The sequence below is a fragment of the Phocoena phocoena genome, chromosome 11 (genome assembly GCF_963924675.1).
Source record: "Phocoena phocoena chromosome 11, mPhoPho1.1, whole genome shotgun sequence".
Lineage (NCBI taxonomy): Eukaryota > Metazoa > Chordata > Mammalia > Artiodactyla > Phocoenidae > Phocoena > Phocoena phocoena.
This window is the reverse complement of record NC_089229.1, coordinates 65,759,781-65,786,887: the sequence shown is the minus strand read 5'-3', so window position 1 is coordinate 65,786,887 and position 27,107 is coordinate 65,759,781.

The window sequence follows — 27,107 nt, the reverse complement described above, 5'->3', positions numbered from 1 at the left end:
AGGAAACTGAGGCTCTGAGCAGTCAATATATGTGCCCCAAGGTCCAGAGACCAATACATGACCAAAGTGGGATTTAAAGCTGGGAGGTATGACACCACTGTGTGAACTTTTAATGCTAGGATAAAATGCCTCAACAGTGCTTCTATTGTTGTTTGTGTTTCTCTTACTTGATTGTGAGAGTCTTGAGGGCACGACTGGGTTTTGTCCATCTTTATATTCCTCACAATACCTTTCAACAGATCAGCACCTTGAACATAGTGATACCCAGTAAATGTATCAGATGGAAGACAAGGCTGTTACCCTTGAAATTTGGAAACCTACTTGCAGTTAAGAAATGACCTTGTCACTCTGAATTTCACTGGTTTAGAGCGTTTATGCATATATTTTTAATTAAAAAAAACAAAAATAGGGCTTCCCTGGTGGTGCAGTGGTTGAGAGTCCGCCTGCTGATGCAGGGGACACGGGTTCGTGCCCCGGTCCAGGAGAATCCCACATGCCACAGAGCGGCTGGGCCCGTGAGCCATGGTGGCTGAGCCTGTGCGTCCGGAGCCTGTGCTCCACAACAGGAGAGGCCACAACAGTGAGAGGCCCGCGTACCGCAAAACAAATAAATAAATAAAAATAAAAAGAAGAAAAGAACCAGCACGCTCAAAAATTCAGTGATTCAGTTTTAATCTATCATCTTAATCAATTTTCCACTTGCTTCTGGTTTTCTTTTCTTCATAGCATGGACTGTGAAACCCGCTTGTGAGTAGTGGTTTTCCAGGAACATTTAGAAAAGCATGTGGGATTTGTTTGTTTTTGACTTGGAGAATTGCATGTTCTCCTGGAAGATAAGCTTTGACTTGGGGGTATTCACAGGGAAAGTATAGCGTGGCTGTTGTTCCAGAGGTGGTGAAAATATCCTAGAAAAACTTCGGATGAGCTGGACTTGGGAACATTTTCCCCTTCACGCTGGAATCAGATGGGTAGGCATTGGCCAAGAAGGTTTGTGCTCAGTGGCCTTCTCCAATCTGGGCCTCTGCCAGTGAGGTCCTGAGGCAGTTTTAAGTTCTTATATTGATTTCAGATTTCCCATATCATGTACCCTAGTCAGCATTAATATGGCTCTAGCACAGAATCAGTAGCAGCAGCTGCACAAGGTGGTAACGAAGGAGCCACTGAAGTGATTGCTTGGAGTTCCAAACACTGGCTAAGCCGTGTTCACTGGTAGGACCATGCGGTGAAAGGCACTGCATATTCAAGCACGCTCTCCTATTCTGCCTCTGCTCTTACATCTCTGGGTTACTGAGTGAAGACAAGTCTTCTGTAAAGATTCACTCTCTTTCACCCTCTTTCTGAACATGCTGGTTTACAGATTTTCATTTATAATGGGAAATAGGGTACTCTATTTTGGCCTGCTAAGTTAGATCCCCCCAAATCTATGACTGAAAGCTATTTCTTGGCATTGAAGGCCCTTGATCAGCTTTTAGTAGCATGGGGTTCATGCAGTATATGCTTTCTCAGGAGCATACAAGGAAGACGGATGTTTGGTAGAATAGGATTTGGCGTTTTTGGATTCCTGGTTATCATGCTATCTAAAATGCTGAAATCCTATCTAACCTCTACCAATATTGTCAAATTTTATAACATTATCCTGGACATTTCAGGGTTAATAAAAGGCAGATAAGATAGTTTCTATCTTAACACATGTTGGTAAGCAATGGTGGGAGTTATGTAATCACGTGATGGTAGTTTGGCAAGTACAGATTATAAATAAATAGGTTTTTGGTGGATGGGTTTATAGAAACAGAATTCATTTGTTGTATAGACCAAGGGCATTTTTCCTCCATTCCTGAAGGTCTGGTTAAGGGAAATAGGTAGAAAGGTTCCCAGTATAAGATGCATTTTAGATTGGAATTCTGCATGGATCACAGAATGTGGTGAGGTGAAAAGAGAACAGGTTTGAGAGCCAAGAAACCTGGGTTTCTCTCATCAACTCATCTTGTGAATTGGAACAAGGGACCATATTTGGGGGCTTCAAGATCCCCATATGCAGGGTGGAGAAATTGGCCATGGTTTCTATATTGCTTTCCCCTTCAAGTACTCTATACCCGAACTGCCCCTGTTTGAAGGGGAGCATGTCTTAGATTGAAATATACCTGCTGGGGAAAAGATCGGATTTCAGAAATGGAAAATTTTTTTATTGTTCCTGACATTCCTTCATCCCTCCTTCTTCCTCCCTCTTGGTGAAACTTGGATGCACACATAGTAAGGAAACTGTCATTTAAGAAATGAATGTCCTTAGCTTTATGGAAATCTTTTCTCTTTTTCTTCCCCTGGTCAGCTGAAAGTCAGGGCCATTAGCTTGTTTATCCTACTGCCCGCTGCCGTTCCTTAGCCTCTCCCTGTATTAAGGTCTCAGTGATAAGCTAGCTATCTTTTAATATTTAAAAAATATCCCAGAAATGTTAGATGTAACACCATGCATGGGTGACAATGATAGGTCCAAGGACTTGTTCCCAGGGCCCAGGAGTCATGATGGAGGGAATGCATTCCTGGAATGAGGCCCAATACAACACGGACAGAAAAATGTTAAGTGTATGTTCGGTTTGAGGCATAGAAGTCTCTCCAGAAATAAGTACATGTGGCTGGCTTTAACTAGGTGTGTGCTTCTGAGGTTGTGGGAGCACCTAGGTGGAAATGCTGGACACTTTTAGAGCCTGAGCCCCTATATCCTGACTCTTTCCTCTCTCATTCTGTGAGTAAAAATAGCCTTGAGACCTGGCAGTGATCTTAGTCAGTCCTTGCTTGTCCTTTCTCTCCTTTTATGAGCTATTGTTTATTCTGTAGGATTTTTAAAAAGACTCTTGTAAACAGGGTACCTAATGACATTTTATTTTAGAACTACCACACAGACAAACTTTACAGGAATTTGTCCACATTTAGATCTGGCCCAGCACATCCCCGCCTCTCCCAGTACAGCAGAGATGACCCAATCCATCTTCTGTTATGTTAGTGCGAGAAGAAAACTCCTGGCTTGTTTTCTGACAGCATGGCATGCAAGTACACTTAACGTCTTCAGTTTTGGTAAAGTTGGATCTTCTGATTTATTTCTTACTTAGAAACAAGCTAACAAATCAAAACACACAGGTTTTTTCTTTTTTCATGAGAAGAGGGTGTTGAGATGAGAGGATTATTTTTTCTTTTCCCAGATCCCTACAGAATAGAGTGTTCCACCTCAATGAGATTTTAAATTCTGTGGAGGAATCGATCATGTTTTCCAGTTTGTTGGTCATGTGGTCATGTGACGACTCCAAGGATGATGTTCCACTTTGTGATACAACTTCAGTGGACAGTCACAAGCACATCCGGCTCCAGACTTAGGCACCTCTTTTGGAGGTTTGGGGGAGCAGCAAAACCACAGTCGAAAGCACATAACAGTGAGAAAGACCTGGAGAGTCTCTGGACAGCTAAATATTTATAATGTGCCTTTCTGGATATGGTGTCAGGCTTGTTGCAAAGTAAATACCTCAAGGCCAGGCTTGCACCAACCTGAACGAGTGGAACATTTTCCTGGTGATCCAGTTCAGTTCAACAAGGATTTATTGAGCTTCAGAACACTGTTTGCTATGGAAAATACAAAAGAAGTCCAGCAATTGAGGGCATGATTGCAGCCCTTAAGCAAATTTTGATCTGCTTGGGAAGACAAAATTTAACAATGAAAAGTGCAACACAATATTTAATTAACTTTGAAGGCCAGATACCTTTCAACTTCTTAACATTTTTCACATCATGATACACATAGAAAAAATATTTAATAGTATATGAATAGGTTTGGAAGTAACTGAGGGTTACATATATGGGATTTGGTTAAAAAAAAAAAAAGCTTAAACACTTTTATAATGTACAGTTGTGATAAGAAAAATGTAATGTGAAGTATTAGAGGATATATTAAGTATTGAATGTATGAAAAACTTCCAAGAAATATTTTCAAATATTTTAAGGAGAAACTTGAAATTGCTTTTATTTTTATTTATTTTTTAAATTTATTTATTTATTTCTTTGGCTGCATTGGGTCTTTGTTGCTGCGCGCAGGCTTTCTCTAGTTGTGGCGAGCAGGCTTCGTTGCGGTGTGTGGGCTTCTCATTGCAGTGGCTTCTCTTGTTGCAGAGCATGGGCTCTAGGCGCACGGGCTTCAGTAGTTGTGGCATGTGGGCTTCAGTAGTTGTGGCTCGTGGGCTCTAGAGTGCAGGCTCAATACTTGTGGCACACGAGATTAGTTGCTCCGTGACATGTGGGATCTTCCCAGACCAGGGCTCAAACCCGTGGCCCCTGCATTGGCAGGCGGACTCTTAACCACTGCTCCACCAGGGAAGTCCTGGAATTGCTTTTATAAACATAATTTTTTTTTCTTTACAAGTAAGTTTGAAATGCCTACATGCAATTCCTGATCAAGATATTCTACTTTTTTAAAATAACTTTATTGGAGTATAATTGCTTTACAATGGTGTGTTAGTTTCTGCTTTATAACAAAGTGAATCAGTTATACATATACATATATACCCATATCTCTTCCCTCTTGCGTCTCTGTCCCTCCCACCCTCCCTATCCCACCCCTCTAGGTGGTCACAAAGCACCGAGCTTATCTTGCTGTGCTATGCGGCTGCTTCCCACTAGCTATCTATTTTACGTTTGGTAGTGTATATATGTCCATGCCACTCTCTCACTTTGTCCCAGCTTACCCTTCCTGCTCCCCATGCCCTCAAGTCCATTCTCTAGTAGGTCTGCGTCTTTATTCCCTTCTTGCCCCTAGGTTCTTCATGGCCATTTTTAACTTTTTTTTAGATTCCATATATGTGTGTTAGCATACGGTATATGTTTTTCCCTTTCTGACTTACTTCACTCTGTATGACAGTCTCTAGGTCCATCTACCTCACTACAAATAACTCAATTTCGTTTCTTCTTATGACTGAGTAATATTTCATTGTATATATGTGCCACATCTTCTTTATGCATTCATCTGTCGATGGACACTTAGGTTGCTTCCATGTCCTGGCTATTGTAAATAGAGCTGCAATGAACATTGCGGTACATGACTCTTCGAATTATGGTTTTCTCAGGGTATATGCCCAGTAGTGGGACAGCTGGGTCGTATGGTAGTTCTATTTTTAGTTTTTTAATGAACCTCCATACTGTTCTCCATAGTGGCTGTATCAATTTACATTCCCACCAACAGTGCAAGAGGGTTCCCTTTTCTCCACAACCTCTCCAGCATTTATTGTTTGTAGATATTTTGATGATGGCCATTCTGACCGGTGTGAGATGATGATATCTCATTGTAGTTTTGATTTGTGTTTCTCTACTGATTAATGATGTTGAGCATTCTTTTTTTTTTTTCCTTTCACTCTTATTTATTATGATTATTTTTTTAACATCTTTATTGGGATATAATTGCTTTACCATGGTGTGTTAGTTTCTGCTTTATAACAAAGTGAATCAGTTATACATATGTTCCCATATCTCTTCCCACTTGTGTCTCTGTCCCTCCCACCCTCCCTATCCCACCCCTCTAGGTGGTCAAAAGCACCGAGCTGATCTCCCTGTGCTATGCGGTTGCTTCCCACTAGCTATCTATTTTACGGTTGGTAGTGTACATATGTCCATGCCATTCTCTCGCTTTGTCACAGCTTACCCTTCCCCCTCCCCATATCCTTTTGTCCATTCTCTAGTAGGTCTGTGTCTTTATTCCTGTTGTTCCCCTAGGTTCTGCATGACATTTTTTTTCTTTCAATTCCATATATATGTGTTAGCATACAGTATTTGTCTTTCTCTTTCTAACTTACTTCACTCTGTATGACAGACTCTAGGTCCATCCACCTCATTACAAATAGTTCAATTTCGTTTCTTTTTATGGCTGAGTAATATTCCATTGTATATATGTGCCACATCTTCTTTATCCATTCATGTGATGATGGTCACTTAGGTTGTTTCCATCTCCGGGCTATTGTAAATAGAGCTGCAATGAACATTTTGGTACATGACTCTTTATGAATTATGGTTTCCTCAGGGTATATGCCCAGTAGTGGGATTGCTGGGTCATATGGTAGCTCTTTCTGTAGTTTTTTAAGGAACCTCCATACTGTTCTCCATAGTGGCTGGACCAATTCACCTTCCCACCAGCAGTGCAAGGGTGTTCCCTTTTCTCCACACCCTCTCCAGCATTTATTGTTTCTAGATTTTTTGATGATGGCCATTCTGACTGGTGTGAGATGATATCTCATTGTAGTTTTGATTTGCATTTCTCTGATGATTAATGATGTTGAGCATTCTTTCATGTGTTTGTTGGCAGTCTGTATATCTTCTTTGGAGAAATGTCTTTTTAAGTCTTCTGCCCATTTTTGGATTGGGTTGTTTGATTTTTGGTTATTGAGCTGCTTATAAATTTTTGAGATTAATCCTTTGTCAGTTGCTTCATTTGCAAATATTTTCTCCTATTCTGAGGGTTGTCTTTTGGACTTGTATATGGTTTCCTTTGCTGTGCAAAACTTTGAAGTTTCATTAGGTCTCATTTGTTTATTTTTCTTTTTATTTCCATTTTTCTAGGAGGTGGGTCAAAAAGGATCTTGCTGTGATTTATGTCATAGAGTGTTCTGCCCATGTTTTCCTCCAAGAGTTTGATAGTTTCTGGCCTTACATTTAGGTCTTTAATCCATTTTGAGCTTATTTTTGTGTATGGTGTTAGGAAGTGATCTAATCTCTTACATGTAGCTGTCCAGTTTTCCCAGCACCACTTATTGAAGAGGCTGTCCTTTCTCCACTTTACCTTCCTACCACCTTTATCAAAGATAAGGTGACCATATGTGCGTGGGTTTATCTATGGACTTTCTATCCTGTTCCATCTTTCTGTTTTTGTGCCAGTACCATACAGTCTTGATTACTGTAGCTTTGTAGTAGTCTGAAGTCAGGGAGACTGATACACCCAGCTCTGTTTTTCGTTCTCAAGGTTGCTTTGGCTATTCGGGGTCTTTTGTGTTTCCATACAAATTATGAAATTTTTTGTTCTAGTTCTGTGAAAAATGTCAGTAGTAGTTTGATAGGGATTGCATTGAATCTGTAGATTGCTTTGGGTAGTAGAGTCATTTCCACAATGTTAATACTTCCAATCCAAGAACATGGTATATCTCTCCATCTATTTTTATCATCTTTAATTTCTTTCATCAGTGTCTTGTAATTTTCTGCATACAGGTCTTTTGTCTCCTTAGGTAGGTTTATTCCTAGGTATTTTATTCTTTTTGCTGCAATGGTAAATGGGAGTGTTTTCTTGATTTCACTTTCAGATTTTTCATCATGAGTGTATAGGAATGCCAGAGATTTCTGTGCATTAATGTTGTATCCTGCTACTTTACCAAATTCATTGATTAGCTCTAGTAGTTTTCTGGTAGCATCTTTAGGATTCTCTACGTATAGTATCATGTCATCTTGAAACAATGACAGCTTTATTTCTTCTTTTCCGATTTGGATTCCTTTTATTTACTTTTCTTCTCTGATTGCTGTGGCTAAAACTTCCAAAACTATGTTGAATAAGAGTGGTGAGAGTGGGCAACCTTGTCTTGTTCCTGATCTTAGTGGAAATGCTTTCAGTTTTTCACCATTGAGGACGATGTTGGCTGTGGGTTTGTCATATATGGCCTTTATTATGTTGAGGAAAGTTCCCTCTATGCCTACTTTCTGCAGGGTTTTTTTTTTTTATCATAAATGGGTTTTGAATTTTGTCAAAAGCTTTCTCTGCATCTATTGAGATGATCATATGGTTTTTCTCTTTCAATTTGTTAATATGGTGTATCATGTTGATTGATTTGCATATTTTGAAGAATCCTTGCATTCCTGGAATAAACCCCACTTGATCATGGTGTATGATCCTTTTAATGTGCTGTTGGATTCTGTTTGCTAGTATTTTGTTGAGGATTTTTGCATCTATATTCATCAGTGATATTGGCCTGTAGTTTTGTTTCTATGTGACATCCTTGTCTACTTTTGGTATCAGGTGATTGTGACCTTGTAGAATGAGTTTAGGAGTGTTCCTCCCTCTGGTATAGTCTGGAAGAGTTTGAGAAGGATAGGTGTTAACTCGTCTCTAAATGTTTGATAGAATTCACCTGTGAAGCCATCTGGTCTTGGGCTTTAGTTTACTGGAAGATTTTTAATCACAGTTTCAATTTCAGTTCTTGTGATTGGTGTATTCATATTTTCTATTTCTTCCTGATTCAGTCTTGGCAGGTTGTGCATTTCTAAGAATATGTCCATTTCTTCTAGGTTGTTCATTTTATTGGCATAGAGTTGCTTGTAGTAATCTCTCATGATCTTTTGTATTTCTGCAGTGTCAGTTGTTACTTTTCCTTTTTCATCTCTAATTCTATTGATTTGAGTCTTCTCCCTTTTTTTCTGGATGAGTCTGGCTCATGGTTTGTCAATTTTCTTTAACTTCTCAGAGAACCAGCTTTAATTTTATTGATCTTTGCTATCGTTTCCTTCATTCCTTTTTCATTTCTTTTTGATCTGATTTTTATGATTTCTTTCCTTCTGCTAACTTTGGTGTTTTTTGTTCTTCTTTCTCTAATTGCTTTAGGTGCAAGGTTAGGTTGTTTATTCAAGATGTTTCCTGTTTCTTAAGGTAGGAATTTATTGCTATAAACTTCCCTCTTAGAGGTGCTTTTGCTGCATCCCATAGGTTTTGGGTTGTCATGTCTCCATTGTCATTTGTTTCTAGGTATTTCTTATTTCCTTTTTGATTTCTTCAGTGATCACTTCGTTATTAAGTAGTGTATTGTTTAGCCTCCATGTGTTTGTATTTTTTACAGATTTTTTCCTGTAATTGATATCTAGTCTCATAGCATTGTGGTCAGGAAAGATACTTGATACGATTTCAATTTTCTTAAATTTACCAAGGCTTGATTTGTGACCCAAGATATGATCTATCCTGGGGAATGTTCCATGATCACTTGAGAAAAATGTGTATTCTGTTGTTTTGGGATGGAATGTCCTATAAAAATCAATTAAGTCCATCTTGTTTAATGTATCATCTAAAGCTTGTGTTTTCTTATTTATTTTCATTTTGGCTGATCTGTCCACTGGTGAAACTGGCGTATTAAACTCCCCTACTATGTTTGTTTTACTGTCGATTTCCCCCCCTTTTTTTTTTTGCCGTATGCAGGCCTCTCACTGCTGTGGCCTCTCCTGTTACGGAGCACAGGCTCTGGATGCGTAGGCTCAGCAGCCATGGCTCACGGGCCCAGCCTCTCTGCGGCATGTGGGATCTTCCCGGACTGGGGCATAAACCCACGTCCCCTGCATCGGCAGGTGGACTCTCAACAACTGCGCCACCAGGGAAGCCCCGATTTCCCCTTTTATGGCTCTTAGTATTTGCCTTATGTATTGAGGTTCTCCTATGTTGGGTGCATAAATATTTACAATTGTTATATCTTCTTCTTGGATTGATCCCTTGATCATTATGTAGTGTCCTTCTTTTTCTCTTCTAATAGTCTTTATTTTAAAGTCTATTTTGTCTGATATGAGAATTGCTACTCCAGCTTCTTTTGATTTCCATTTGCATGGAATATCTTTTTCCATCCCCTCACTTTCAGTCTGTATGTGTCCCCAGGTCTGAAGTGGGTCTCTTGTAGACACCATATATACGAGTCTTGTTTTTGTATTCATTCAGCCAGTCTATGTCTTTTGGTTGGGGCATTTAATCCATTGACATTTAAGGTAATTATCGATATGTGTGTTCCTTTTACCATTTTCTTAATTGTTTTGGGTTTGTTATTGTAGGTTTTTTCTTTCTCATGTGTTTCCTGCCTAGAAAAGTTCCTTTAGCATTTGTTGTAAAGCTGGTTTGGTGGTGCTGAATTCTCTTAGCTTTTGCTTGTCTGTAAAGCTTTTAATTTCTCCATCAAATCTGAATGAGATCCTTGCTGGGTAGAATAATCTTGGATATAGGTTTTTCCCTTTCATCACTTTAGATATGTCCTGCCACTCCCTTCTGGCTTGCAGAATTTCTGCTGAAAGATCAGCTGTTAACCTTATGGGGATTCCATTTTACATTATTTGTTGTTTTTCCCTTGCTGCTTTTAATATTTTTTCTTGTATTTAATTTTTGATAGTTGATTAATATGTGTCTTGGCATGTTTCTTCTTGGATTTATCTTGTATGGAACTGTCTGTGCTTCCTGGACTTGATTAACTATTTCCTTTCCCATGTTAGGTAAGTTTTCAACTTTAATCTCTTCAAGTATTTCCTCAGTCCCTTTCTTTTTCTCTTCTTCTTCTGGGGCCCCTATAATTCGAATGTTGGTGCATTTAATGTTGTCCCAGAGGTCTCTGAGACTGTCCTCAGTTCTTTTCATTCTTTTTTCTTTATTCTGCTCTGCAGTAGTTATTTACACTATTTTATCTTCCAGGTCACTTATCCATTCTTCTGCCTCAGTTATTCTGCTATTGATCCCTTCTAGAGAATTTTTAGTTTCATTTATTATGTTGTTCATCATTGTTTGTTTGCTCTTTAATTCTTCTAGGTCCTTGTTAAACGTTTCTTGTATTTTCTTCATTCTATTTCCAAGATTTTGGATCATCTTTAGTATCATTATTCTGAATTCTTTTTCAGGTAGACTGCCTATTTCCTCATTTGTTAGGTCTGGTGGGTTTCTACCTTGATCCTTCATCTCCTTTTTTTTCTCTGTCTTCTCATTTTGCTTAACTTACTGTTTTTGTGGTCTCCTTTTCGTAGGCTGCAGGTTCAAACTTCTCGTCGTTTTGGTGTCTGCCCCCAGTGACTAAGGTTGGTTCAGTGGCTTGTGTAGGCTTCTTGGTGGAGGGGACTGGTGCCTGTGTTCTGGTGGATGAGGCTGGATCTTGCCTTTCTGGTGGGCAGGTCCACATCTGGTGGTGTGTTTTGGGGTATCTGTGACCCTGTTATGATTTTAGGCAGCCTCTCTGCTAATGGGTGGGGTTGTGCTCCTGTCTTGCTAGTTGTTTGGCATAGGGTGTCCAGCACTGTAGCTTGCTGGTCATTGAGTGGAGCTGGGTCTTCGTGTTGAGATGGAGATCTCTGGGAGATTTTCACCATTTGATATTACGTGGAGCAGGGAGGTCTCTTGTGGACCAATGTCCTGAACTTGGCTTTCCCACCATAGAGGCACAGCCCTGACACCTAGCTGGAGCACCAAGAGCCTTTCATCCACACGGCTCAGAATAAAAGGGAGAAAATAAAGAAAGAAAGAATGAAAAAGATAAAATAAAATAAAGTTATTAAAATAAAAAATAATTATTAAAAATATTTTTAAAGTAATTAAAAAAGAAAAAAAGAAAGCAACTAAAGCAAAAAAACAAATCCACCAATGATAACAAGTGCTAAAAACTATACTAAAGGAAATAAAACAAAAGCAAACGGACAGACCGAACCCTCGGACAAATGGTAAAAGCAAAGCTATGCAGACAAAATCACACACAGAAGCATACACATACACAGTCACAAAAAGAGAAACAGGGTGAAAATATATATATATCATTGCTCCCGAAGTCCACCTCCTCAATTTGGGATGATTCGTTGTCTATTCAGGTATTCCACAGGTGCAGGGTACATCAAGTTGATTGTGGAGATTTAATCCGCTGCTCCTGAGGCTGCTGGGAGAGATTTCCCTTTCTCTTCTTCGCACAGCTCCCGGGGCTCAGCTTTGGATTTGGCCCCGCCTCTGCATGTAGGTCGCCTGAGGGTGCCGTTCTTCGCTCAGAAAGGACGGGGTTAAAGGAGCCGCTGATTCTGGGGCTCTGGCTCACTCAGGTGGGGCAGAGGGAGGGGCATGGAGTGTGGGGCGAGCCTGCGGTGGCAGAGGCCAGCGTGACGTTGCACCAGCCTGAGGAGCGCCGTGCATTTTCCCGGGAGAGTTGTCCCTAGATCACAGGACCCTGGCAGTGGCGGGCTTCACAGGCTCCCAGGAAGCGGGGTGTGGATAGTGACCTGTGCACACAGGCTTCTTGGTGGCAGCAGCAGCAGCCTTAGCGTCTCATGCCCATCTCTGGGGTCCGCGCTGTTAGCCACGGCTCCCACCCGTCTCTGGAGCTCCTTTAAGCAGCATTCTTAATCCCCTCTCCTTGCGCACCAGGAAACAAAGAGTTAAGAAAAAGTCTCTTGCCTCTTCCACAGCTCCAGACATTTTCCCGGACTCCCTCCCGGCTAGCCGTGGCGCACTAGCCCCCTTCAGGCTGTATTCACGCCGCCAGCCCCAGTCCTCTCCCTGTGCTCCAACCGAGGCCCGAGCCTCAGCTCCCAGCCCCGCCTGCCCCAGCGGGTGAGCAGACAAGCCTCTCGGGCTGGTGAGTGCCGGTCAGCACCGATCCTCTGTGCGGGAATCTCTCTGCTTTGCCCTCCGCACCCCTGTTGCTGTGGTCGCCTTCGTGGCTCCGAAGCTTGCCCCCTCCACCACCCGCAGTCTCTGCCCGCGAAGGGGTTTCCTAGTGTGTGGAAACCTTTACTCCTTCACAGCTCCCTCCCACTGGTGCAGGTCCCGTCCCTATTCTTTTGTCTCTGTTTTTTCTTTTGCCCTACCCAGGTACGTGGCGGGGGGGTGGTTCTTGCCTTTTGGGAGGTCTGAGGTCTTCTGCCAGCGTTCAGTAGGTGTTCTATAGGAGTTGTTCCACATGTAGCACCGTGGACCAGCCGGAGAGAGAGGATCTCTCCCCAGGGTCAGAAGGGAAGGGATAAGGAACTGAAATAGCACCGACGAATGGGGTCAGAAAGACCAAGACAACTGATGGTTGCAAGGCAAATTTTATTATGCTACAGTTGCAGGTTATATAGACTAGAAAAGGGAAGGCTGCCAGATGGTGGTTTACATAATCTAATGCCTGTCTCGGCTCAAGGTTAACTTCCCTGGGAGAAAACCTATAAACCCAGAATCATCAAAAATAACCTGCATGTGCAGGGGGGAGACAGCTTTGCTTGTCTCCTTTTACATTCTTTCTGATTTCTGGGCCCTGGTGATTTATCTCCCATGGAATGGAACAAGGAGGGGAACAAGTAGGGACAGTCCCTTCGAGCAGCGGCGGCATTCCTGGCATGTCCGCAGCCTGCTCTCAAGGCTGACTGCTTCCCACAATGTAGATGTATTTCTGATGTATTTGTGGGGAGGAAGGTGATCTCCGCGTCTTACTCTTCCGCCATCTTGAAGCTCCTCCAAGGCATTCTCCTGATAATCACTTCAAGATTATTGAGAACCAGCATCAGTGAGAAACCTTGTTCAAACATACATGATACAAAATACAAAGCAAATTTTAACACAACTGAGAAGTTTGCAGTAGTTGAAATTACATTTAAAGACTTTAACCGCTCTTTTTTTACTGACAAAGGAAATTAACTTTTCAAGTTTTTCAAATAATGGTGAAGCTCTAATTTTTAGAATTCAAGTGAACTTTTTCTTATTGAGGTGAAATTAACATAACACGCAATTAACCTGTTTAAAGTATACAATTAAGCGACATGAGAGCATTCACAATATTGTGCAACGAATACCTCTCTCTAGTTTCAAAACCTTTTCATCACCCAGGAATAACACCTCATACTCATAAAGTAATCACTTTCCTTTCCCCTCTCCTTCCAGCTCTTGTCAACTACCAACCTGCTTTCTGTCTATTTGGATTTGCCTGTTCTGAATATTTCATGTAAAAGGAATCACACAATATGTGATCTTTGTGTCTGGCTTCTTTCACTTAATGTTTTTGAAGTTCATTCAAGTTGTAGCATGTCACCATGCTCCATTTCATTTTATAGCCGAATAATATTCCACTGTATTCGTTTATCCATTCATCTGTTGTTGGCCATTTGGGTTGTTTTCACCTTTTGGCTACAGTGAATGTTATGAACATGCATGAACAAGTTTAGTTTGAGAGCCTATTTTCAGTTCTTTGGGGTATGTGCCTAAGAGTAGAATTTCAGGGTCATATGGTAATTCTACAGTTAACTTTTTTGGGGAATTGCCAAACTGTTTCCACAGAAGCTGTACCATTTTACATTCCCACCAACAACGCATGATGGTTCTTATTTCACCTCATATTTGTCAGAATGACCATCATCAAAAAGACCACAGATAACAAATGCTGGTGAGAATGTGGAGGAAAGGGGACACTTGTACACTTTTGGTGGGAATTTATGGTGGAAATTTACCAATTTACGGTGCAGCCACTGTGGAAACCAGTGTAGAAGTTCCTTAAAAAACTAAAAATAAAACTACAATATGATCCAGCAATTCCACTCCTGGGTATATATCTGAAGAAAATGAAAACACTAATTTGAAAAGATACATGCTCCCCAATGTTCACAGCAGCTCTATTTACAATAGCCAAGACATAGAAGCAACATAAGTGTCTGTCAACAGCTGAACAGAGAAAGATGATGTGGTCTATATATACTACTACTCAGCCATAAAAGAATGAAATTTTGTAATTTGCAACATGCTGGATTGACCTGGAGGTATTATGCTTAGTGAAATAAGTTAGAGAAAGACAAATGCATTATGTGATCACTTATATGTGGAATCTAAAAAATAAAACAACTGGATGAACATAGCAAAACAGAAACAGACTCACAGATGCAGAGAAAAACTAGTGGTTACCAGTGGGGAGAGGGTGGAGGGAGGGGAAGACAGCAGTAGGAGATTAAGAGGTAGAAACCACTATGTAGAAAATAAATGGGCTACAAGGATGTATGGTATAGCACAAGGGATTTGGCTAATATTTTATAATAACTTTAAATGAAGTATAATCTGTAATATTTTGAATCACTATGTTGTACACCTGAAACCAATATAATATTATCAACTATACCCCAAGTGAAAAAAAAACATGAAAAATCTGAAGTAAACAAACCAACTTTCCACCTCAAGGAACTACAAAAAGAATAAACAAAACCCAAAGTTAGTAAAAGGAAAGATATAACAAAGATTAGAGTAGAAATAAATGAAGTAGAGACTAAAAAGATAATAGAGAGGATCAATGAAGTTAATAGCTGATTCTTTGAAAAGATAAACAAAAATGACAAACTTTAGCAAGACTCCCCAAGAAAAGTAGAGAGGACTCAAATAGAATCAGAAATTAAAGAGCAGATATTACAGCTGATACCACAGAAATACAAAGGTTCATAAGAGACTTCTATGAACAATTATACCCCAACAAATGGGACAACCAGGAGGAAATGGATACATTTCTATAAACATATAACCTATCGATACTTAATCATGAAGAAATAGAAAAATTTCAACAGACCAGTAAGGAGATTGAATAAGTAACCAAAAGCCTCACAACAACAAAAGTCCAGGACCTGATGGCTTTGCTGGTGAATTCTACCAAACATTCAAAGAAGAAAGAATACCAATCTTTCTCAAATTCTTCCAAAAAGTAGTAGAGGAAGGAACTCTTTAAATGTATTTTACAAGTCCAGTATTCTCCTGATACCAAAACCAGACAAGGCTGCCTGCCACAAGAAAAGATAATTATTGGCCAATATCCCTGCTGAACATAGGTAAAAAAAAATCCTTAAAAAAATGTGAGCAAATCAAATTCAACACTACATTAATGGATCATACACCATGATCAGTTGGGGTTTATTCCAGAGATCCAAAGATTGTTCAACATTTATAGATCTGTCAGTGTGATACAGCACATGAACAAAATGAAGGATAAAAATCATGTAATCACTTCAACAGTTGCAGAAAAAGCACTTGACAAAATTCAACATCCACTTATGAAAAAAATTCTCAACAAAGTGGGTATAGAGGGAATGTACTTCAACATAACAAAGGCCATATATGACAAATCTATAGCCAATATCATACTCAATGGTAAAAAGCTGAAAGCTTTTCCTCTAAGACCAGGAGCAAGGCAAGGATGCCTACTCTCACCACTTTTTAAAAACTATTTATTTATTTGGTTGTGTCGGGTCTTAACTGTGGCAGGCAGGCTCCTTAGTTGCAGCTCATGGGCTCCTTAGTTTTGGCTCCCCATCTGTGGCATGCAGGCTATCCAGTTGTGGAATGGGAACTCCTAGCTGCATGCATGTGGGACCAGGTATGGAACCTGGGCCCTCTGCATTGGGAGCACAGAGTCCCAACCACTGCGCCCCACCAACCAGGGAAGTCCCTCACAAAAATGGGTAGAAGATCTGAATAGACATTTCCAAAGAAGACATACAGATAGCCAACAGATACATGAAAAGATACTCTTCATCATTAACCATCAGGAAAATGCAAATTCAGACCACAGTGAGACACCACCTCACACCTATTAGAATGGCTATTTTCAAAAAGACAACAAATAACAAATATTGGTGAGGATGTATAGAAATGGGAACACTCGTGCACTGTTGGTTGGAATGTAAATTGGTATAGCCACTGTGGAAAACAGTATAGAGGTTTCTCAAAAATTAAAACTAGAACCACCATATGATCCAGCCTTTCCACTTTTGGTTATTTATCCAAAAAAAAGAAAAGAAAAGAAAAGAAAAGAAAACACAATTTAAAAAGATATATATACCCCATCCACATTGCAGCATTATTTATAATAGCCAAGATATGGAAACAACCTAAGTGTCCATTGATGGATGAACGGATAAAGGTACAAAATGGAATATTATTCAACCATAAAAAAGAATGAAATCTTGCCATTTGCGACCACATGGATGGACCTCAAGATCATTTTGCTATGTGAAATGAGTCAGACAGAGAAATATAAATACTGTATGATCTCTCTTACATGTGGAATCCAAAAAAAATCTTGAAAACCAAGCTCATCTATATAAAGAACAAATTGATGGTTGCCAGAGGTGGAAAGTGGGGTTAGGAGGAATGGTTGTTTGTTTGTTTTTGTTTTCAGTTTAAACAAATAGAATAAAATAATTAAAAAATATTTGGGGGGCTTTCCTGGTGGTGCAGTGGTTCAGAGTCCGCCAGTCAAGGCAGGGGTCACGGGTTCGAGCCCTGGTCTGGGAGGATCCCACATGCCGCGGAGCAGCTGGGCCCGTGCTCCTGGAGCCGGTGCTCTGCAACAGGAGAAGCCACCGCAATGGGAAGCCCACGCACTGCAGCGAGGAGTGACCTCTGCTCGCCGCAACTAGGGAAAGCCTGTGTGCAGGGACGAGGACTCAACGCAGTCAAAGATTAAATAAATAAATAAATAAATTTATTAAAAAAAAATTGGGGCAAGAGCAGTAAAGATGGAGCTTCATCATGTACAGTCCTCAATCTACGTGGGTTGTTTTCAGCTAATGATGCTATCTCATAACAATTAACTTTTCCTCATCGAATAGATGTGTCTGTTCTTTAAACATGAAGTTCAAACAGTGGAGGGGAAAGTGCTCTGAGTACAGTCAGAGGACCAAGTTCTTGACCTGGCTGTGTGATCTGGGGCAATTCTTACTCTTCTATCATGACATTCCTTCTACATTCCCAAATTTAGCTCATCTTCTCAGAGTGATGGACCCAAGGCAGGCCTCAAATTTCTTTTCTTGATTCATTACTGGGTCCATTCATTATATTGCTCATAGTATTTTAACCCTTGGATGTGTGAAATATATTAGGGCAATCCAGGCTACAAACGAGAGCAACAGAACTAAAATTCTAAAATTTATTCCACTACTTTAAAATCACTACAAATATTCCTCTTGTTTTGATAATTCATTGATTATCAAAAATAATGTTGGCATGGTTGGCAATTGAAGAGTCTACAAGTATAACAATTATTATCTGTTTTAAAAGACACCATTCTTAATCCAATAAATAACACAAATGAACTTATTTATGAAACAGAAACAGACTCACAGGCATAGAAAAGAAACTTATGGTTACCAAAGACGAAAGGTGGTAGGAGACAGATAAATTAGGAGTTTGGGGTTAGCGGATACACACTACTATATAAAAAATAGATAAAGAAAAAGGTGCTGCTGTATAGCACAGGGAAATATATTCAATATCCTGTAATAAACCATAATGGGAAAGAATCTGAAAAAGAATATGTATATTTATGTATAAGTGAATCACTTTGCTGTATACCTGAAACTAACACAACATTGTAAATCAACTATAGTTCATTTTTTAAAAAGACACCATTCTTAATCACTCAGGATATGAAAGTTTCTCTCGGAATTCTCTCGGTGTCTGAACTATAAGTAGTCTCTTGGTGGGCTTCTCCTCACCAAGAGTAGGGAATTTTCAGTATAGGGCAGTTGGAGAAATGACTGCTCTGGGAGTCCATTCTTTTTGTCTGCTGTTTTTGCTTTCTGTCTCCAAGGAGTGCAGCTCCGATGGACCAAGAGGCCTTATTCGCAATGGCGAAGGCATAGAGTAAAAGTAAATTGCTAGCAGGCCTAAGCTTTGGGAAAGTGCTGGCTCTGCTCCTTTTATTGCTTGTTTTAGGTGAATTATTATGATCAGTGCAATGAATAGTTAGGGTTGGAGTAGGAAACTGGGAAGAGTGTTTTTGTCGTTTTTTTTTGTTTGTTTTTTTTTTTGCGGTACCCGGGCCTCTCACTGTTGTGGCCTCTCCCGTTGCGGAGCACAGGCTCTGGACGCGCAGGCTCAGCGGCCATGGCTCACGGGCCCAGCCGCTCCGTGGCATGTGGGATCTTCCCGGACCGGGGCACGAACCTGTGTCCCCTGCATCGACAGGCGGACTCTTAACCACTGCACCACCAGGGAAGCCCGGAAGGGTGTGTTTAAACTAGAATCAGATGACAAAGGACAATTATTGCACACACTTTCTCCAGTGAGGTGGAGTAGATTATACATGTGGTTTTAGGGACATCAGAACTTTCTTGAAATTGCTCAAAGCTCAGGATTTGCATATAACCACATGAACGTTGCTGCTTGGGGAGCAAGAGAGTAGCTGATCCTCGGCTCCTTCAGAAGCGGGTAGCTGTTTCCCTGGATTGACTCAGCCATCGGAGTCTCCCTGCCATTCCCCTTGTGCTGGCTTTTGGATCTTTTATCTGCTTATTACCTCCTCTACTGAAGAGGACTGGTGGCCAGGGCTGGGGGGAGGGCAGGGAAAGCAACCCCTATTAAAGATTTTGTTTCTTGTTTTCAGTTCTAGCCTAGGGGTCATGGTAAAAGAGGCTGATGTTCATAACCGTAGGATGTGGTTTGGGGGCTACACATAGATTTAATTTATCCATTCTGCCCTTCTCTCTCTCCTCCCTTTCCACATACAGTCATGAATTGACTGTATAGCAACACTCTCATGCTCTGGGAAAATGCAGTTTGAGAGTGTGTGTAGAGGGGGAAGAGGACAAATCTCCTTTTTTCTTTTCTACTTTTTAAGTGTGCAGTGTTCTCTCAACTGGGCTGAGTTATTATCAGAGGACCAGCAGCTTTCCTCTTTCATAATTGCAATGAAAACAGCTGCAGGGAGACAGTTTGCAGTTTGGAAATGTGTTGTTACTGAGTTTAGTTCCAAAATGGTAGCAGCTTTAGGAGACGAAAAATGTATTTACAACATTGGCCTTATGTTGAACTTTGGCTCCTGACTTACGAGATATGACTTTGCCCCTGATCAGAGATGTTTATTTTCATTTCTGTCTATGGGAACTACTTTGTAAATGTTTTAATCAAAATGTGTCTTCCTTTCTATTGATATCGACAGGTACATCCTGGTGACTTGGGGGTTTGTGGATAGATTGATGACTGAGTCACAACTTTGTAGATTCTATCTTCAAATATCACGCTAATGGTGATGACAATAATGAGGATGATGAAGATGAATGAAACCTACATTCTCACCTGTACAAATTCACCTGTCCCCGAAGTCTCCGTTCAGTGGAAGCTATTGAACCTGAGGGAAGCAGAGAGTTATTGGCATCAGACAGACCGACTTAGCTATTTGCCATCTCTGTGACCTTGGGCAAGTCAGTTAACCTTGCTAAGCCTACGTTTCCTGATATGAAAAATAGGGCGTATAATAGTGGAGATATAATATTTAAAGTGGATGTTTGTCATTATTTTTGGCTGTCCAGCACGTGGACTCTCCCTCCTACGTTTAAGGAACTCTTTCATAATATAATGCCACCTACCTGCTCTCCCAGCCTACCTTGCAACTAGGGTATAGTCACCTGCCCTAGAGGTGCATGTCAAAAGGGAATTTTTACAGAGGATTGTGGCAGAAGGTGCCCCAATTTTCTGGGGCAGTGTGGTGGCAGATACAGCAGTGTCAGTGGTACAGGTTGCACTGGCCACTTCCCAGGTGAGCGGTAGTTACCTCACCAAACTTATTCAGTCGTAAGATGTTAGGTGGTGTTTCTGCCTGTAGAACCTCAAAACTGGTGCTTCTGGTCAACAAATCTGAGATGTTGTGAACTTTTTAGGGAGAGATTTTGAAGGTAATTGCTGGAAGGAATCTATAGGTGCAAACTTGATTTTCATAGAATTGACTGGAAGAGACTGGACTTAGTCCAACTTTTGCATTTACAGATGAGGAAGGCTCAGGGATATTAAGTGAATTACTCAGTGCCACCTGCTAGTGGCAGATCTGAACTAGAGCCTGAATTTTCTAAATTCTGAGCCTTTTGTTCTTTACCCCACACACTGCCTCATGCTATTTCAGTTTAAATGTTTAACAAACATATATGGAAGGTATGGCTTAGGTTCTATGATGAATTGTAAAATAACCATGGGTGATACTTTGGATTGTTCAATGAAATAATCGAATATACACATAACCAGAACAAATAGAGACCAGAGGCAGAATATACACACACACAAACATACACACTCTGTACCCAGTGCCTAATTCATTTCAGGCTTGGGACACAGTAAATATTTGTTGAATGAATGAATGAAACAACGCCTTATCAGATTTGCACAAATTATTAGTTGCTTGTGTAACTCATTTGCAGGTCACCAGAAAATGAAATCAAAACAAAACAAATCTACTTTCTAGTTAAGATACATTCTTAAAGAATTCTTTTTCAAAATTATTCTAGGAAAACATTTATCCTCCCCAAATTCTTGGAGTCAAATAAGACTACACTTCTTGAATTCCACTTTCCTACTCTATCCCTGTATACCTCCAGTTGCAATGGTCAGAGATAAGTATCCTTTTCTGCTTTATAGATTAGAAAACTGAGGCATAGCCAAGTCTTGTAGTTGAGACTTGAATTTAAGCTAACAAAACTAAATTCAGAAAAAGGCAGGAAATGTCCTGTAATTCTGATTTTTCTTATCAGTAACATACCCCTCAGACTCACTGATATTGTAAAAAATTCACAGCCAAGACTATATTTATTTATTTATTTTTTGCGGTACGCAGGCCTCTCACTGTTGTGGCCTCTCCCGCTGTGGAGCACAGGCTCCAGACGCGCAGGCCCAGCGGCCATGGCTCACGGGCCCAGCTGCTCCGCAGCATGTGGGATCTTCCTGGACCGGGGCACGAACCCGTGTCCCTTGCATCGGCAGGCGGACTCTCAACCACTCTGCCACCAGGGAAGCCCGATTTAATACATTCTTAATCAAAACCTCAGCAGCCTGTATTGGCAGAAATTGAGAACCTGATTCTAAAATGTATATGAAAATGCAAATGACCTAGAATGACCGAAGCAATTTTAAAAATGAAGAACAAAGTTGGAGGTCCCATACTACCCAATTTCAAGACCTAATAAAGCAGTAATCAAGTCAGTGTGGTATTAGTGAAAAGGTGGACATATAGATCAATGAAACAGAAAAGTTCAGAAATAGGCCCATATATTTATGATCTGTTGACTTTTTTTGAACAAAAATAGCAATTCAATGAGAAAAAATTTATTTTCAATGAATGGTGATGGAGAGATTGTAGATTTGTAAAAAAAAAAAATGAACCTTGATTCTTACCTCACACCATATGTAAAATGGATTCCAAACCTAAATTCTAGAAGAAAATATAGGAAAAGAAATCTTTATGTCATTGAGGTAGGCAGAGTTCTTAGATAGACATAAGAATCATGAACTATTAAGAAAAAAATAATAAATCAGGCTATCAAAATTAAAAGCTTTTGCTCTTCAGAAGACACCCTGAGGAAAATGTAAAGGCAAGCCATAGAATGGGGGAAAATTTTTTGCATATTTGTTCGTTATCTATTGTTGCATAACTAATTACTCCAAAACTTAGCATCTTTAAAGGACAAACATTTATTATCAGTTTCCTGTGGCCGAGAATCTGGGAGGGCGCAGTTAAGCTGTTGGCTGGGGTTACAGTCATCTCCAGACTTGACTGGAGAAAGGTTCACTTCCAAACCTACTTATATGGCTGTTGGCAGACGATCCACCAAGACTTCTCAGTTCCTAGTCACATGAGACCCTCCATAGGCTGTTTATCAGTCCTCAGGACACAGAGCTGGCTTTTCCTAGAATGCGTAGCTCGAGAGAGAGGGAGAGAGCACACCAAAACAGCAGCTACAGTCTTTTTATGACCTGCTTTCCAAAGTGATATCTCATAACTCTGTCATATTCTATTTGCTAAAAGTGAGTCCCTAGATGCAGCCCACCCTCAAGGGAAGTTGAACTAAGCTCCATCTCGTGACAGGAGGAGTGTCCAAGAATTTTTGGACTAGCTTTAAAACTACCACAGCATGCAGCTTATGCAGAATTTGTGTACAGAATATACAGAGAACACAAACTCTATAGTAAGCAAACAACTCTATAGAAAATAAGTAGAAGAATTCAACAGACACCTTAAAAAAGAGGATACAATAATGTCTAATAAGCACATGAAAGGATGTTTAACATCACTGGTCGTCAGGGAAATGCGAGTGAACACCAGTATACACCAAGGGTAAAATTAAAAAGACTGGACATTTTGACTAAATGTTTGCAAGGGTGTGAAGACACTGGGACATAATATTGCTGGTAGGAATGTGAAATAGTATAACCACTTTGGAAGACTGTCAGTTTCTTAAAAAGTGAAGCATGTGCATAACATATGGTCTAGGCATCCCACTGTGGCTACCCAAGAAAAACAAACAGATGACAGCATAAATGTTTGTACACATGTGTTCGCAGCAACTTTATTCACAATAGCTATAAGAACTGGAAATAACCCAAATGTCTATCAACATGTAACAGAGAAACAAAATGTGGCACATCCATACCATGGAGTATAATTCAGCGACACAAAGGAGCAAGCTACACGAAATACACAAAGCAACATGGATGAATCTCAAAATCATTATGCTAAGGGAAAGAATCCAGACACAAAGGGGTACACACTGTATGAATCCAATTGCATAAGATTCTAGGAAATGGAAACTAATCAATAGTGACCAGAGCAGATCAGTTTTGCCTTGGGCTGTGTGTCCAGGGAAGAAAAGCCGACAAGGGAGCACAAGGAGCCTTTGGGGACAGGTGGAAATGTTCTGTATCTTGATTGCTGGGGTGGCTTTGAAAGTGTCTACATCTGTCAAAGCTTATCAATTTGTATACCTTAAATGGATGAAGTCTCCTGAAAATGAATTGTATCTCAATAAAATTGACTTTAAAAAGATGAGTTTGGGGAGTATGTAAAAATCAATAATTTTGCATCTCTAAAACTGTTAAATATCACTTTGTACGAGTACATTCACCACTTGCATAACTTGTGGCTTGGCAAAGCATTAAATTATCTGAATTTCAATGTTCTTGTCTGTGAAATGTGTGTATTTGGCAGAGGTGAAGGCAGATGGAGAGGGAGGGAAGGTTTGCCCTGTTGGATTAAGTGATCTCTGAGGCTCCATCCAGTTGTTGCAAAATCCTGTCTCCCTACAATGTGGACAAGAGCCCATGCCTTGGAATTCAACAGACCTGGATTCGATTCTGGCTCTGCTATTTCTAGCAGTGTGGCCATGGACCAGTTACTAAGTCTCAGTTTCCTCAGAGGTAAAATAAGGATAATACTACTTACGCTGAAATGAATTGACATATAAAACACCCAAGACACAAAGAAGAAGGCACAGAGAAGGTGTTTGATGAATATTCATTTTCTTCCTTCCCCTTCCAGAAAGGTCTTAACACAATCTAATTTGAAATTATGGGTCCTAAGGAAATTAGGACAATTTTCAAAAGCATTAAGATGTCAGCAGAATCTGTAGCTTTTGACTGTGCAAAGTATAATGGCAAACTGAAGAATAAAAATACATCTAAGGAGGAAAGTAAAATAAGAATGAAATCTTTGTTTCAAATCAGTACTTCAAATTCCAAAGAGACACAATCACTTCTTCAAAACAGGAAAATGCATTGTAAGTAACATATATATATGTCACCACACTTATTAACAAGCCTAATCTGAACAATGGAAGTAGTTGTTGGAAGTGGATAGTTGATGATAAGTACCCTCACCCACAAAGCGTTACAAGAAAACCTAAAGCATATGCCCATTGCTGAGCTCCAAATAAAACAGACGCATGGTGAGTGTGTTATACTGTCTACTTTACCTCCATGAATGTTTTCAGTTTTGTTTCGTTTTGTTTTTTTGCCAAATTGGTGAATATTATCTATTACTTTCCTGGTCTAAAGTCAGTATGAGCTATATAATGTTTATATCAGAAAAGCAAGTATTGCATATTGGGTACAGAGTGAGAAATTTAAGAAAAAATACTTTTAAAAATGGAAAGGTAGTATCTCCTGATTTAAAAGAGGGGGGTCAAGAAAACAGTTAAATTGATTGTAAGTATTTGAATTCTTTTAATGGTTTTTATTGCAATTTGTTCAATATTTCCCTCAGGAATTTCAAATGTTAATTAGGAATGCTGTTTTTTCGTCTCATCCATCAGGGCATGAAGCCAGGAGTTTGTTTTTGCTAGTTGGTGCAATAGCTTTTTGTCAGTTATGTTAAGACTCATTTAAACCAGCTAAACGGGAGTAAATGTTCCTTAAAACAAATGAAGCTTTCAGAAAATAATTGAACTCATGAAGTAGCTACTGAATGCCTACTTTGTGCGACTGTAGTGACGATGTCTCCCGGTTTCTGCTCTACCACTTCTTTCTCATGTCATTTCCTTTTGTTCTACCTTTCTTTTTTTTTTTTTTTTTTTTTGGTACGCGGGCCTCTCACTGCTGTGGCCTCTCCCATTGCGGAGCACAGGCTCCGGACGCGCAGGCTTAGCGGCCATGGCTCACAGGCCCAGCCGCTCCGCGGTATGTGAGATCCTCCCGGACCGGGGCACGAACCCACGTCCCCCTGCATCGGCAGGCGGACTCTCAACCACTGCGCCACCAGGGAATCCCTCTACCTTTCTTTTTAGATTGCATGCTCCCTGTTGGGGAGCAGGTTGGGACTTACTTTGCCAGTGGACACCTGCACCCATGAATGCCCTGTACGCAAGTGGCGTTCAGTGTGGAGTGGCAGCAAGCTAGAAATCCTGTTCCCCTCCATATAGAACATTTGATGTATACCATGTCTCATATCTTCTTTTTTTTTTGCTCACGACCCACTATTCTTTTCTTTTCTTTTTTTTTACATCTTTTTTGGAGTATAATTGCTTTACAATGGTGTGTTAGTTTCTGCTTTATAACAAAGTGAATCAGTATACATATACATATGTTCCCATATCTCTTCCCTCTTGCGTCTCCCTCCCTCCCATCCTCCCTATCCCACCCCTCTAGGTGGTCACAAAGCACTGAGCTGATCTCCCTGTGCTATGCGGTTGCTTCCCACTAGCTATCTATTTTACGTTTTGTAGTGTATATATGTCCATGCCACTCTCTCGCTTTGTCACAGCTCACTCTTCCCCCTCCCCATATCCTCAAGTCCATTCTCTAGTATGTCTGTGTCTTTATTCCTGTCTTACTCCTAGGTTCCGCATGACATTTTTTTTCTTAAATTCCATATATATGTGTTAGCATACGGTATTTGTCTTTCTCTTTCTGACTGACTTCACTCTGTAAATGACTCTAGGTCCATCCACCTCATTACAAATAGCTCAATTTCGCTTCTTTTTATGTCTGAGTAATATTCCATTGTATATATGTGCCACATCTTCTTTATCCATTCATCCGATAATGGGCACTTAGGTTGTTTCCATCTCCGGGCTATTGTAAATAGAGCTGCAATGAACATTTTGGTACATGACTATTTTTGAGTTATGGTTTTCTCAGGGTATATGCCCAGTAGTGGGATTGCTGGGTCATATGGTAGTTCTAATTGTAGTTTCTTAAGGAACTTCCATACTGTTCTCCATAGTGGCTGTACCAATTCACATTCCCACTAGCAGTGTAAGAGTGTTCCCCTTTCTCCACACCCTCTCCAGCATTTATTGTTTCTAGATTTTTTGATGATGGCCATTCTGACTGGTGTGAGATGATATCTCATTGTAGTTTTGATTTGCATTTCTCTAATGATTAATGATGTTGAGCATTCTTTCATGTGTTTGTTGGCAGTCTGTATATCTTCTTTGGAGAAATGTCTAGCTATACATATACATATATCCCCATATCTCCTCCCTCTTGCATCTCCCTCCCACCCTCCTTACCCCACCCCTCTAGGTGGTCACAAAGCTGATCTCCCTGTGCTATGCGGCTGCTTCCCACTAACTATCTATTTTACATTTGGTAGTGTATATATGTCAGTGCCACTCTCTTTCTTCGTCCCAGCTTACCCTTCCCCGTCCCCGTATCCTCAAGTCCATTCTCTAGTAGGTCTGCATCTTTATTCCTGTCCTGTCCCTAGGTTCTTCAGAACCATTTTCCTTTTTTTTTAGATTCCATATATATGTGTTAGCATACAGTATTTGTTTTTCTCTTTCTGACTTCACTCTGTATGACAGTCTCTAGTCCATGCACCTCACTGCAAATAACTCTATTTCGTTTCTTTTTTTTTTATTTCGTTTCTTTTTATGGCTGAGTAATATTCCATTGTATACATGTGCCGCATTACCTCTTCTTTCCATGTAGACAGGTGAGAGGTGTTGGAAATGAATGCAGGTGGAGTTTAGGACCCTGACTCTGGTGTTCAAACAGGTAATGAATGCTTGTCATCCATGGCTTCAGCTGCTTAGAATGTTCTCTGCTGGGAAGCACAGCCACCGTGGTGAGTGCCAACAAACCGGAGGCCCCTTGTAAGTTTCAGGGAGCTGCTTCTCTGACTTTA